This window comes from Oncorhynchus mykiss, chromosome 3, assembly GCF_013265735.2.
Source record: "Oncorhynchus mykiss isolate Arlee chromosome 3, USDA_OmykA_1.1, whole genome shotgun sequence".
Taxonomy (NCBI): Eukaryota; Metazoa; Chordata; class Actinopteri; order Salmoniformes; family Salmonidae; genus Oncorhynchus; species Oncorhynchus mykiss.
The window spans coordinates 46,941,505-46,953,342 of record NC_048567.1 but is presented as its reverse complement, the minus strand read 5'-3'; positions in this window follow the sequence as shown (position 1 = coordinate 46,953,342).

Here is an 11,838-nt window from a genome sequence, read left to right as displayed (position 1 = left end):
AGATAGCCGACCGCTAGGGTCAGGGCTGGTCAGGGAGGCCACGATTCCGCTGGACATGGTAACGCAGGGGAATCATAGGGAGAGGATCAGTTTCTACCTTATTGATTCACCTGGGTTTCCGGTGGTGTTGGGGGTTCCCTGGCTGGCTATTCACAATCCCCTTATTTCCTGGAAACAGGGGGCTCTTAAGGGGTGGTCAGACGAGTGTTCAGAGAGGTGTATAGGAGTTTCCATCGGTGCCACGACGGTGGAGAGTCCAGACCAGGTTTCCACCGTGCGCATTCCCCCAGAATATGCCGATTTGGCTATCGCTTTTAGTAAGAAGAAGGCGACCAAATTACCACCCCATCGACGGTGGGATTGCGTGATAAACCTCCTGGAGAACGCTGCACTTCCCCGGAGTCATGTGTACCCACTGTCACAGGAGGAGACGCTGGCTATGGAAACATATGTCACGGAAGCTCTGAGACAGGGGTACATTCGGCCCTCCATGTCACCCGTCTCCTCAAGTTTTTTTTTTGTGAGGAAAAAGGAGGGAGGTCTGCGTCCGTGCATTGATTATCGAGGTCTCAATTCGATCACAGTGGGTTTTAGTTATCCGCTACCTCTCATCGCTACGGCGGTGGAATCATTCCACGGAGCGCGTTTCTTCACAAAACTGGACCTCAGGAGCGCGTATAATCTGGTGCGTATTCGGGGAGGAGACGAGTGGAAAACAGCGTTTAGTACCACATCAGGCCACTATGAGTACCTCGTCATGCCGTATGGGTTGAAAAATGCTCCAGCCGTCTTTCAATCCTTTGTAGATGAGATTCTCAGGGACTTGCACGGGCAGGGTGTGGTAGTCTATATTGATGACATCTTGATTTATTCTGCCACACGCGCCGCGCATGTTTCCCTGGTGCGCAAGGTTCTTGGGCGACTGCTGGAGCATGACCTATACGTCAAGGCTGAGAAATGTGTGTTCTCCAAACCAGCCGTTTCCTTCTTGGGTTATCGCATTTCCAGCTCGGGGATGATGATGGAGTGTGACCGCGTTAACGCCGTGCGTAATTGGCCGACTCCGACCACGGTAAAGGAGGTGCAGCGGTTTTTAGGGTTTGCCAATTACTACCGGAGGTTTATCCGGGGTTTTGGCCAAATAGCGGCGCCCATTACCTCACTGCTGAAGGGGGGGCCGGTGCGTTTGCGGTGGTCAGCAGAGGCTGATGGAGCCTTCAACCAGTTGAAGGCACTGTTCACTGGGGCTCCCGTGTTGGCGCATCCGGACCCTTCGTTAGCATTCATAGTGGAGATGGATGCGTCCGAGGCTGGGGATGGAGCCGTGATGTCTCAGCGCTCGGGCACGCCACCGAAGCTCCGTCCCTGCGCTTTCTTTTCTAAGAAGCTGGGTCCGGCAGAGCGGAACTATGATGTGGGGGACCGGGAGTTACTAGCTATGGTAAAGGCCCTGAAGGTGTGGAGACACTGGCTAGAGGGGGCTAAACACCCTTTTCTCATCTGGACTGATCACCGTAATCTGGAGTATATTCGAGCAGCGAGGAGACTGAATCCGCGTCAGGCTAGGTGGGCCATGTTCTTTACACGTTTTAGATTTACGATCTCTTACAGACCAGGTTCCCTCAACACTAAGGCCGACGCGCTGTCCCGTCTCTATGACACCGAGGACCGGTCTATCGAACCCACTCCCATCCTCCCAGCTTCTCGGCTGGTGGCCCCAGTGGTATGGGAGGTGGACGCGGACATCGAGCGGGCGTTGAGGGTTGAACCTGCGCCTGCACAGTGTCCGACTGGTAGAAGTTACGTACCGCTTGGTGTCCGTGATAAGTTGATTCGGTGGGCTCACACACTACCGTCTGCGGGTCATCCGGGGATCGATAGGACAGTGCGGGGTCTTAGAGGGAAATACTGGTGGCCCACCTTAGCTAGGGATGTGAGGCTCTATGTATCTTCCTGTTCGGTATGCGCCCAGAGTAAGGCTCCTAGGCACCTTCCTAGAGGGAAGTTACAGCCCCTCCCGGTTCCACAACGGCCATGGTCCCATCTCTCGGTAGATTTCCTTACTGATCTTCCCCCATCTCAGGGGAACACTACCGTTTTGGTCGTTGTGGATCGGTTCTCTAAGTCCTGCCGTCTCCTCCCATTGCCTGGTCTCCCTACGGCCCTACAGACTGCAGAGGCTCTTTTTACCCACGTCTTCCGGCACTATGGGGTCCCAGAGGATATCGTCTCCGATCGGGGTCCCCAGTTCACATCTCGGGTTTGGAAGGCGTTTATGGAGCGTCTGGGGATCTCGGTCAGCCTTACCTCTGGTTATCACCCCGAGAGTAATGGGCAGGTGGAGAGAGTAAACCAGGAAGTGGGCAGGTTTCTGAGGTCGTATTGCCAGGACCGGCCAGGAGAATGGGCGAGGTACGTCCCGTGGGCAGAGTTAGCCCAGAATTCTCTTCGGCATTCGTCCACGAATATGTCGCCATTCGAATGTGTACTGGGCTACCAGCCGGTCCTGGCTCCATGGCATCAGAGTCAGACCGAGGCTCCTGCGGTGGAGGAGTGGGTACAGCGCTCTAGAGAGACCTGGCGGGCAGTCCAGGATTCTCTCAGGCAGGCCAGTGAACGGCAGAAGAGAGACGCTGACCGCCACCGCAGTGAGGCCCCGGTGTTCGCACCAGGGGACAGGGTCTGGCTCTCGACCCGAAACCTGCCCCTCCGCCTGCCCTGCCGGAAGCTGGGGCCGCAGTGTGTGGGGCCATTTAAAGTCCTGAGGAGGATAAACGAGGTGTGTTATAGATTGCAACTTCCCTCTTATTATCGTATTAACCCCTCGTTTCATGTGTCTCTCCTCAGGCCGGTGGTAGCTGGTCCCCTACAAGACGGTGAGGTACCGGAGGTCCCTCCACCCGCTCTGGACATCGAGGGGTCCCCGGCGTACACAGTACGAGCTATTCTGGACTCGAGACGCCGGGTGAGGGGCCTGCAGTACCTCGTGGACTGGGAGGGGTACGGTCCGGAGGAGAGGTGCTGGGTACCGGGGAGGGACATTTTAGATCCTTCCCTCTTGAGGGATTTCCATCGCCTCCACCCGGATCGCCCTGCGCCTCGTCCTCCGGGTCGTCCTCGAGGCCGGGGTCGGCGCGCTGCAGGGGCCGCGCGTCAGGGGGGGGGGTACTGTCACGAACCTCGCCGAGGATGGTGCCTCTTCCTGTTCGGGCGGTGCTCGGCGGTCGTCGTCGCCGGCCTATTAGCTGCCATCGATTCCCTTTCCGTTTGTTTTGGGTTATTGGTTTATTGGGTACACCTGTTTTGTATTAGGATTTGTTTGTAGGGTATTTAGGGGCACTAGGCCCGCTGGGTATTTGTGCGGGCTTGTTTTTGTTACTCTGTGTTTTGATGGTGTGATTTTTTCCCGTATTTATTCTCCGGACTGTTTAGTCCTGTTGTTTTTGACTGGCAACTTATTTTACGCCCTGTGTGTTGGCGTGACTGTTTTTGTTGCGCTGGGGAATAAATGTGAAGAAACGACTGAACCCTGCTCTCTGCGCCTGATTCCAACCACCACACCTAGTAGATCGTAACAATTGCTCCACCGTTCTGGGACCTATGGTGGCAACAGTCTGCTTGCGGTTGTCAGTTATCGTCAGGTATGTGGATGATCAGGGCTTTATTCAGGAACGTTTCTTGGGATACTTTGGTGTCTCAAGTGGGCGAGATGCACAGTCTGTTTGACTTGCATTTTGAGATGTCTGAGTTTAAGTTCATAGAGAAACTCGTTGTCCAAACCTACTGTAATGGAATGTATCGGCTATTTTTATTTACAGCTGATTAAGAGGCGATGACTACTCCACTCCACTACCTTTGTCAACTTTCTCCTGACATGAACTGAAGCCACGTCTCATGTGCCCACTCATCCACTGGCACATTGAATGTTTCCCCTCCACTGTGAGTACCCCTATACATTTTCTCTCATTCCTGTATGTAGAGTCAATCACATACACAGTATTACACGTCAATGATTTTACTCCTTGCTTGGACTAACTCATTCTTAGCTCTTTTGTCTAACTGTGTAGTGTGTTGTGTTATTGTTTTTTTGCCTTCCTAGTCAAATCCAGTCCTGCACTGGTCAAGCCTCTGAACACCTCAACTCATGCCTCATGCCTCATGCCCTCATTCAATCACCGCTGTGATCCCTTTCCAACACTGTTTAAGTAGCCCTCTCATTCCCGTTCCCCATAATATTGTACTATATATGTCTTTATTAAATGCTTCAGGTTAAAATCATTTGTCTTTGGCGATTTGTGAAACACACTTTGTCATCTCTGTGCGTTACGAGCCTATACCGTGGGTGACCCATCCTCCTCAATTCTTCAAGTCACCAGCCTCCACTGCTGTACACGTCCATTTAATCTGACTTGGCATGATATCAAAACTGCAATGACCCAGGTAACGTAGAGATTTAGTACAGGCAGACAATCAAATACTTTTTCTTAGTGTAAATACTGTATATTCATACACATTTTCCATACTTTTTTAATGAATAAAATAAGAATAGAAATTAAATGAAGTACTTATAACCATTAATGGCCGACATGAGAGTTTGGATGTGAAGGCCCTCTTCTACTGAGAGGAACACACGGCAACACAATGCACTGTATCCCAAATGGCACCATATTCCCTTCGTAGTGCACTACTTTTGACCAGAGTAGTGCACTATGGTTGGAATAGGCTACCATTTGGGACAAAGCCAACAGTTGTGTGCACTCGTTTAAGTGACACTAACACTGCACCACATGCACTTGTCGGGTCAAAGCAGTTGATTATCCATGGAGGAGGAAATCCAATTGTTGCATCACACCTTTGGAGAAGACTTGTCAAGCCATGTAGCACACTGCACTGGAGCGCATGAAAGGTCACTGAGAAATCTTAAGAGCCAAGTGACACAGTGGCCAATGCTGTGAGAGATCGCCCCTCCTCTGTCTCACTGCTATCAAAAACACATCAGCTTGCCCTTAGGAATACTAACGTACGGGTAAGTGTGCTGCACAAGTATTGTAACTGTAAACCCGCATGGGCTCAACGTTATTGTTTTAGCCATTGGGACAAAGACATTTCCAGGGTAAATCAAAACAATGTTTGTCTTGCTCTTTAAGGATCTGATTTATCCAATCAATGGGGCAACTGTTTGAAAAACACTTTTAAAAAAAACTCAAGAGGAGAGCATTAACTGATTTGTAACACACTGATAACGCTGCAAAATGTACTAGAAAAGCAGAGGCTGTGACCGATGTTGTGGTTGACATCCAGCGATTACATATTGCTACCCTCTCCTACTTGAGATGGCACAGAGGACTATGCTCAAGGAGAGACACAAGCAAACGATATGGGCTGCAAGATCCTCTGGGTGTAATTATAGTGTATCTCTCTGGTAGAGAATGGCTTAGCCAAAGGGACACCCCTGTGAGTGAAACTATTTAGTTGCCATGCCTGTGTGACAGAATCCAGCCTTGTTTGGTAAGTCTCTGATGCCCTGAGTGGGAAGATACTAGTGCCCAACCGAAAGAACCAATAAATCAATCCGTTCCAACATGACTTCCTGCTTCACAAACCAGCCTCGTCCATTTTTCATTGTGTGACACCAGCAAATGACACTTATTCCATTGATTTAATCCAACGTAGAGCGTATACATTGTTTCTCACCGGCTGTTACTGTCTCTGAATATAAAGGATATTCAACTCAATGAGTTACCAGAGGTTTATTGTCCACATGAATGTAACAATGACAAAATATAGCAAATTGCTCAAGAAGAGTAGGAACTACAATCTCTATGAACTCACGTCCATTTTTTTTTTATTCTAAGAAACAGTCAACACCTTTAAACCTCTTATTACGCGTATAAAAGAGTTGTGCTCGGAGTTGGAATATGAGAAGGTATCCAAAAGAGAGGCGATCTTGGACTGTCACACCAGGGGGTACAATAAAGGGAACAGAGAATGGCAGCACCTGCGTCCCCCCCGTGTTCAAGCTGCTAGCATTAGGCTCCGGGGCCCAGGGAGAAGAGACTGAGTCAGGGACTGGTACTGGAGCTGGGGCTGAGCCACCCTGGCCCCCATGCTGGGTGAATGTCAGCAGAGACCCAGCCAGGTCCACAGGGCCCCGTGCTCCCTCCACCCAGCTCCCTCCACTCGCTCCGCCACCCAGCGTGGCGCTGACGTGACCATGGATGGTGGTTGTGACACGTGTAAGCAATGACTCCACACGGCTATCTGATCAGCATTTACCGCTCTGTCAAAAGCACTGACTGCAGGGGCATGATGGGGAGCTGTGATAGGGCCCCTTCCCTCCCACACAAGTCGGTGATGACGCCACCCCAGGGGTGCTCGCCGTGCCTCCCTGAAATCAGCTAAGCGCTAAACATCATCATCAACAACATGGGTCTACATTGAAAAGAACAGCCTTATCTTTTAATAAAAGCCTTATTAAACAATAGCCTTTCAGAGTAAAGATAAAGGGCAATATAACCAATATATAACTGTGTCATGATTATACACATTTAAGGAGATTTTCACTTTTTTGGTTTATGTTCTCACATACTCCAAATTGGCAGGGAACAAAAAACAGCGTTATTTGTCATACATTTTACTATGGCTTCAGCCATCAGTCATCATCATCAAAATTGCCATGGTCTGTTGTCAGTGCCTATTACGGCTGAATTCATTTTCCTCAATTAATTCAGAATCTGACCCCTTGGCAGCCATGGGTGTATATTTTTTTTCATCCATCCGCCTACCTATTTGTCAAAATGGACTCAGTGACAGTACAGTAATGTACATTCATTATAAAATGTGAAACAATAGTGGCCATATATCATTAATTAAGTCAATATTTGGAAAGGGTGAATTTTGTAGGAATAATCAGTATTTGTGCAAATTCTTTATGTAGCCTACCTGCAAATTGCAAGAGAATCTAATATATTCCAAGACCCTTAAGACATTCAGCATTCATTTATTTTTGAGCAAACCTGATCTTAGGACTTAGATATTTTACCCCAAGGAAGAACAATACATAGTCTATTTTGGAAAGTATTTCATTTTCAGAGGTTGATATTTGTTTTCTATGTCTTATATGAGCTAATCATAACTTATGACTTGGAGATATGTTTAATTGTTTGTCAGATCACAATGAACTAGCGATACTGATTCTAATCAAACAACTCCAATCTACTTTAGGGGTGTAGAACAAACAAAAGAAGACAGAGAAATGTCAGAACATTGGATTTGTCTGATCATTTGTATGTTCTACACACGCACGCACGCACACACACACACACACACACACACACACACACACACACACAAAGAGAAACAAGTATCACCTTCCTTATCCTTAGCGACATCAGAAAAAACTAAAGTTTGGAATGAATGAAGCATTACTTCTTTAAATGTGGTGGTTAAATTAATTAACTGTATACATGATTTAATTTCAGGATATCATTTGATAGTGTAATTGCCCACTGGTATTAAAATGAACTCTGTTGGTCATAGGGTCCCCCCAACTGAGCGCCTACGTTGGAGAAATGTCCAGTTTTAAGATTAATATGCATCTTAGAGGAACAAGCCTTCAACTCAATCTTAAAGGACATTTAAAAAACACTTGGAACCTCCCGCGCAATCAGTCGCAATTTGACTGCAACGTCCACCATGCAGAATCCGCAATTACATTTTCCATGTGCATGATTCCAATCGCTTTAGCGGCCGCGCGGGGAGCATTTCACCGTGCATATTAATTACACACAGGCTTTTGTCGTCGGAGGGACTCAGCGGCCATGCTTGCTAAGCCGGCTCATTTGAACTGAGAGCATAGCTTTTTGAGCCTGCTGTGCGCATCACACCCTCCGTCAGGAGCCAAAGGCAGCAGAGATAGGTTGCTGTTGTGATTACTGGTTCAAAATAAATGCCAATTTCTCACTCGCACCTGCAGACTTGGGCGCCTAAGCATCTCGCAATGGGATTAAAGCATAACAATTAGACTGCTGTATTAGTGTTTGGGTAAACACTGGAACCGATTGGAAAGTTAGACTGCTACTTCTGGGGCACTAACACTGCCATCAAGTCATTCATTGTCTAATTGTGTGTTTTATTAAATCATAGGCTACATGATTAAATTATCATATTACCAAATCATACCCATCTAATCCTTTCTGGGCCTGAATGCATACAATTTCTAATTTGTTCCCTCCTAATTGTAAACATTTTTTTTAAGCATTTAGGGATATAGCGGCAAGGGCTTGGGGCAGGACTTTATGAGTACAGTATACTCTTAGAAAAAAAGGTTTTAGATATAACCCATAAAGGTTCTATGCTTGCTTCATATGCACCCCTGAAGGCTGTATATGGAACCACATTTTGTTTCAGTGTGTTTCTGATCAAAGGACCCTTCAAAAAGGTTCTACCCTTTATGGTTATACACAGACGCATGAATTCCATTACACAAGCAGAGACCAGTGCTTTGTGTAACTATTCTCCCTTTTTGTTTGCTGAGCAGTACCAGGGCCACTCATGTCTCGGGCGATGTGAGTCCATGTGACATTTGGGTGAAGGGAGGGAGGGAGGTGCAGGGCATAGAAGCCACTGACTCAGCTAGCTGATGTGTGGGACATTTCACACATCTCTCTAGGCCTCCCCCCACGCCAAACAGACCCTAAATAGCCCTTATTAACAATCCCCTCCCCAGACATTGGTGGCAGGAGGGGGGAATTTCCTTACAATTATTCCAAGGGTGAAAGCTTTGAAAATGACATGCAATGGCGTCTAAACATCACATGTCAATATGGCCCCACCTCCAGGTGAAAGAGACCCCACTGTACTGATGCTGGACATACAGTACTGTACATAACATTATCTGCTTCCAAAAATTGTACCTTATTCCCTATATAGTGCGGTACATATGACCAGAGCCCTATTGTCACGCCCTAGCCTTAGTATTCTGTGTTTTCTTTATTATGTTGGTTAGGCCAGGGTGTGACATGGGTGATTTATGTGTCTTGTTTTGTCTATGGGGTTTTGTAGTCTACTGGGTTGTGTTCAGTTGAGTGTTCTAGGTAAGTCTATGGTTGCCTGGAGTGGTTCTAAATCAGAGGCAGGTGTTTATCGTTGTCTCTGATTGGGAACCCTATTTAGGCAGCCATATTCTTTAGGTGTTTTGTGAGTGATTGTTCCTGTCTCTGTGTTTTGCACCAGTTAGGACTGTTTTGGTTTTTCCACGGTTTCTTAATTTGTATAGTGTTCAAGTTTTCATCTTTCATTAAAGATGTTTATAAATAATCACGCTGCATTTTGGTCCTCCTCTCTTTCCCAGGAAGAAAACCGTTACACCTATGGCCCTGGTCACATCTGAATATGCCCCCACAAATAAGAGACCACAATGTACTGAAGCTGGACACAGTACTGTACGTACCATTATATAGTGTGCTACTTTTGACCATAGCCCTATGGGACCTGGTCAAAAGTAGTGCACTACATAGGCAATAGGGTGCCATTTGGGATGCAGGCAGTGTGATGAAGGCTGCGGGCCGTACAAGGCAAAAATAAAAACATTGGATTAATTGAATAATCCTTGATTTGGCATTTGAAGATGGTACTCTCCAGAAATAACATGCCCCTTGCTAATGGCGACGGAGAGAATGGTGTTCGTTTTAGGGGCCTCTGACCAATTGTGCTATATTGTGTATTTTGTTGCGCTTTTTTTGTACATAATGTTTCTGCCATTGCTTCCTATGACGGAAAAGAGCTTCTAGACATCAGAAGAGCTACAGTTGAAGTCGGAAATTTATATACACCTTAGCCATATACATTTGAACTCAGTTTTTCACAATTCCTGAACATTTTATCCTAGTAAAAATTCCCTGTCTTAGGTCAGTTAGGATCACCACTTTGTTTTAAGAATGTGAAATGTCAGAATAATAGTAGAGGAAATTATTTTTTCCCGTTTTTATTTAATTTCTTTCATCACATTCCCAGTGGGTCAGAAGTTTACATACACTCAATTCGTATTTGGTAGCATTGCCTTTAAATTGTTTAATTTGGGTCAAACGTTTCGGGTAGCCTTCCACAAGCTTCCCACAATAAGTTGGGTGAATTTTGGCCCATTCCTCCTGACAGAGCTGGTGTAACTGAGTCAGGTTTGTAGGCCTCCTTGCTCGCACACACTTTTTCAGTTCTGCCCACAAATGTTCTATGGGATTGAGGTCAGGGCTTTGTGATGGCCACTCCAATACCCTGACTTGGTTTTCTTTAAGCCATTTTGCCACAACCTTGGAAGTATGCTTGGGGTCATTGTCCATTTTGAAGACCCATTTGCGGCCAAGCTTTAACTTATTGACTGATGTCTTGATGTTGCTTCAATATATCAACATAATCTTCTTCCTCATGATGCCATCAATTTTGTGAAGTGCACCAGTCCCTCCTGCAGCAAAGCAACCCCACACCATTATGCTGCCACTCCTGTGCTTCACGGTTGGGATGGTGTTCTTCGGATTGCAAGCCTCCCCGTTTTTCCTCCAAACATAACAATGGTCATTATGGCCAAACAATTCTATTTTTGTTTCATCAGACCAGAGGACATTTCTCCAAAAAGTACGATCTTTGTCCCCATGTGTTGCAAACCGTAGTCTGGCTATTTTTTGGTGGTTTTGGAGCTGTGGCTTCTTCCTTGCTGAGCGGACTTTCAGGTTTTGTCGATATAGGACTCATTTAACTATGGATATAGATACTTTTGTATCTGTTTCCTCCAGCATCTTCACAAGGTCCTTTGCTGTTGTTCTGAGATTGATTTGCACTTTTCGCACCAAAGTATGTTCATCTCTAGGAGACAGAACGTGTCTCCTTCCTGAGCAGTATGACAGCTGCGTGTTCTCATAGTGTTTATACTTGTTATTGTTTGTACAGATGAACGTGGTACCTTCAGGCGTTTGGAAATTGCTCCCATGGATGAACCTGACCTGTTGTCTACAATTTTTGTTTCTGAGGTCTTGGCAGTTTGTTTTGATTTTCCCATGATGTCAAGCAAAGAGGCACTAAGTTTGAAGGTAGGCTTTGAAATACATCCACAGGAACACCTCCAATTGACTGAAATGATGTTAATTGGCCTATCAGAAGCGTCTAAAGCCATGACATGATATTCTGGAATTTTCCAAGCTGTTTAAAACCTCTTTGGGCTAGGGGGCAGTATTTTGACGTCCTGATGAAAAGCGTGCCCAAAGTAAACTGTCTGTTACTCAGGCCCAGAAGCTAGGCCCAGAAGCTAGATTTGGATAGAAAACACTCTAAAGTTTCTAAAACTGTTAAAAATAACGTCTGTGAGTATAACAGAACTTTTATGGCAGGCGAAACCCCGAGGACAAACCATCCCCCCAAAAAATAATTCAGCCTACCACTGTTTTCAATGGCTGTCATGTCTATTATGAAGGGAAATCCTCCCAGATTGCAGTTCCTAGGGTTTCCACTAGATGTCAACAGTCTTTAGAAAGGGTTTCAGGTTTGTTTTTGGAAAATTTTGCCAGAATTTGTAGTTTTTCTAAGTGGCTCCCATTTTGGCTGTAGAGGTTTCATGCCCGTGGATGAGAACGCGTTCTTTGTTGTTTATCTCCGGTAAAGACAATGATTCTCCGTCTTAAATTGTATTGTTTATTTATGTATTAGGGTAACTGAGGATTGATTATAAACGTTGTTTGACTTGTTTGGAGAAGTTTATTAGTAACGTTTGGGATTCATTTTGTATGCATTTTGATGGAGGGAAACCGGTGGAATATTGACTGAAGCGCGCCAGCTAAACTGAGTTTCTGG